The sequence below is a fragment of the Trifolium pratense genome, linkage group LG5 (assembly GCF_020283565.1).
Source record: "Trifolium pratense cultivar HEN17-A07 linkage group LG5, ARS_RC_1.1, whole genome shotgun sequence".
Classification (NCBI taxonomy): Eukaryota; Viridiplantae; Streptophyta; class Magnoliopsida; order Fabales; family Fabaceae; genus Trifolium; species Trifolium pratense.
In genome coordinates this window covers 31435814-31439387 of record NC_060063.1, presented here as the reverse complement: position 1 = coordinate 31439387, position 3574 = coordinate 31435814, and the positions used below count along the sequence as shown (strand labels likewise).

Genomic DNA, 3574 nt, shown 5'->3' with positions numbered 1-3574 from the left:
ATGTAAAAAATAAATAGACAAGACTTTTTACATCTGACTTCAATGTACCAGAAGCATAACTAAACGCGGTGGCAATCTTGTAATTATGGTGAAAATTATCTAAAATATGTATGTATCTGGCCATATTTAGGCACAGATGTAAAATGTCAGGTTAAATACAAAAAAAAAAAATATTTTTGGAACGGTAATAGTGTGATATCTCTCTCCCAAGACTTCAGAAAAAACCCTCACCTTCGCAAGAACCGGCGATGCAAACCCTCACCGCCGTCCTCTACCGGCGACAAGATTGAACCCTCCGCAACCTTTAATCAACTCACCACCAGCGCCGTCCTCTCTCTCACTCGCAGTCGTCCTCTCTCTCACGAACCCTAACTCCAAATCGAAGCTTAACTCCAAATCGAAGCTTCTCTTTCTTTCTCCGGCCTCTACTCTCACGAATCGAAGCTTGTCGTTCTCTCTCACCCTAGATTCGCGATCGAAGAGATGTCTCTCTAACACTTGTTCTCTCTCGAACCCTAGCCTCCAATCCCTTTCATTGAATCACAAATTCTAATCCCTAATTGAAGAACCAAGGCTTACTGAACCCAAATCGAAGCTCAGTGAAACGAATCAAAGCTCTCTCAGCTCGTTACAGAGTCATAAACTGGTGAGTTCTGACGATTAAGGGTTTTTAGGTTTTAGCATATGTTTATCTTTCATTTTAATCTTTGATTTTGATGATTAAGGGTTTAATCCTGTGTAATTTTTTGTAATCTTCTACTTTTGCTTTTGTATATTGAACCATAAAGTGGGACTTGAATTGTTTTTTGTGAATGTGATTATTGAAAAGATTGATGTTTTGTTTTTATGGTCAATCTGATTATGGAATTTAATTAATGGGCCAGAATTGATGTTTGAAGCATTGTGGTGTCAGCATAAACTGTCGCCGTAATTGGTTTGTGTTAAGTATATTTTAGCTCACAACATATGTTTTATTTTTTATATTCTGAGATGTGATGATCTCTGGAGAGAGCATAAATTGAAAATGGATTATGTGAACATGGATATGACTTTATGGGACACTGCGAATTATATGAAAAATGAGAACTTTGTTGATGGGTTGTAGGATGATGATATTTTGAGCTTTATGAAACTGTGTATGACTTTGATTTACAGTTTTAATAATGTTCATTTTGATGCTAATGCGTTTGTTTGCTTGACTTTCTACATTGAAGTTCCGGGAGAAGACAATGGATGATCAAGAACCTACTGATTTGCTGGTTCATACAGTCGTGGCCTCTGTTGTGCCAGAATTGCTTAGCAAGAAGACTACTTTGAAAAGGGTGACTTGATTTCATCTCAATTTTTATGTATTTGAAACATAATTTATCTTTGTGTTTGATGGTTAACACTTAACAAGGTTCCTCTTTATGGTTGATTTTTATGCCTTTATTATGATTATTAGAATTTAATTTGTTGTTCTGAATTCTGAACAATGGCCATGATCCTTAGCTTAGCTATTAAGTAGAAGGTTTAGGATAAATTGGAAACTCACTCATCTTTCTTCCATGGCCGAACCACACACTCCACCATCACTATACACTCACTCAAAATTCATCTCTCCACCATTTTCATCCTTTCGAAGCTTGTTTGAAAGCTAGGAGTTGTGATGAGCTTCCTCTTCTAAGGTAACTAGAACTTCTTTTCTTCTCCATAGCAGGTCAAGCTCTTAGAGCTTGAAGAATGGTTTTATGTCTTTTTCATATTTATGATTTAGTTAACTCCTAATGGAAGTCTTATAGTAGCTATTATGAAACTAGTGTGTTAAGGGTAGTTAGATGGATTTTCATGGTTGAAACCATGGCTTTCACAATAGTCAGTAGCTAGGCATTTGAGAAAATTCCAATTAATCAAGAACTTAAAGTTTGTCATGGTTTAATTAAAATTAAAACTATTCTATGACTTGTGGTACTTACACTTTTCTTGTGTTTAACTTAAAAGAGAAAAGCCCTAATTTATTTGTGCAAGTCATGTCTTCTTTAAAAGAAAATTTACAATTTATCAAAGACATGGGAGTTGCTTCTGCTGCTTTGAAATTAGACCCTCTGTAGCTTTTGAAAACATGTATTGATGTGGTCTAATTTTGAAGAATAAAAGTGAGGGTTTAAATCTACTTAGCTTAAAATTTTGAGTTACTTTGGAAAAGAAATTTTTAAGTTAAGATAAGCTTTTGATGATTGTTTTATACAAGTAGATTATTGGTTTTGGGAATGAAATGTTTGAACTAGCCATGTTTTATTGAGGGCCGAGGCATGTATAGTACATGTATCATGCTTCTTTTCAAAATTTTCATGCTATTTTAAAAAGAGAATGATCATGGTTTAGAAGAAAACAATTATTTAGTAACTCAATGAAATTTACTTTGTTTGGAGATGAAACTAGAAACTTTTTCATTGCAACATGTATAATTATTTCTCATTGTGATTATTAAGTGATTGTTTACACGAGCCTTTTGATCTTTAATAAGGTTGCTACATGTTAAGTTGACACTGCTTTATGTAAGATTTGCTTCAAGTTTTGGGACTGGTTTATGCAACATATTTGGGGTACAGCCTAACGGCAATGACTGTGGATATTATGTAATGAAGAATATGATTGACATTGTCTCCGCTAGTATTACAAAGAATTGGATGGAGGTATTATATTTTTCTTTATCGACATTATATGTATTTTTCGTTAACCTCTGTTGATGTTTAGCAGACTGCTTATGCTTTTATGGTAAATCTGTATAGGTTTGGTTGGCACTTAATAAGTGAAATTAACAAACAAATAGTGTAGATAGTGGAACCACAAGTTAGATTATGAGACAGAAGTATTGATTGCTGCATTTTTTCTGCATAAAAAGAAGTATTGATTGCTGCATTTTTTCTGCATAAATGAGACTGGTTTTCTGTATATTCATGCATAAGAATGAGACTGTTTTGCTGTAAATTTCTGCATGAAATTGGGACTGGTTTGATGGATTTTTCTGCATAACAACGGCACTGCTTTGCTATAAATTTCTGCATAAAAAGAAGGGCTGGTTTGCTGCATTTTTCTGCATAAAGGGGACTGTTTTCTTTGTTTCTTTTCTGCAGAATTCTGCAGGTTGCATGCTCCCAATTGCGCGGGCGCGCCACACCCTTCGTGGGGCGCTCGAGGCAGCAGCCTTTAGCTCACTTTGTGTTGCATTTTGTTCGATTTTAGATCATGCAGTATGATACTACCTGAATGTATGTTAATTTATATATATGAATAAGTTGATCATGTATACGTAATGAATTTGAGCCATGTATGTATAAGTAAATATATATTTACATATTGTAGGTGTTCGATAATCCCACGACATTAACAGAGGAGGAGCTGTATGAATTGTGAAACCGCTGGGCAACTTGTTTTCTTGACCTATATATATAATCCTGAGGTAGATTATGATGTTGCCGATGAGGCTTAGGAGCTAGCTAGGTTAATTTGTATGATGTTACGATGGATTCATATTAATTATGATGTTTTGAATTGTAATGACATTTGGTATTTTGCTTGAATGTTGAATTGT

At 34.7% G+C, this 3574-nt stretch overlaps 1 long non-coding RNA gene across 1 annotated transcript; it reads left to right on the top strand.

Annotated features, from left to right (window-relative positions):
• The first annotated feature begins 204 nt into the window (after nucleotides 1-204).
• Nucleotides 205-3574, top strand: LOC123882831. The gene is made up of 3 exons (XR_006799999.1): nucleotides 205-646; nucleotides 1215-1667; nucleotides 3346-3574. It is a non-coding gene; the product is annotated as an uncharacterized LOC123882831 (long non-coding RNA).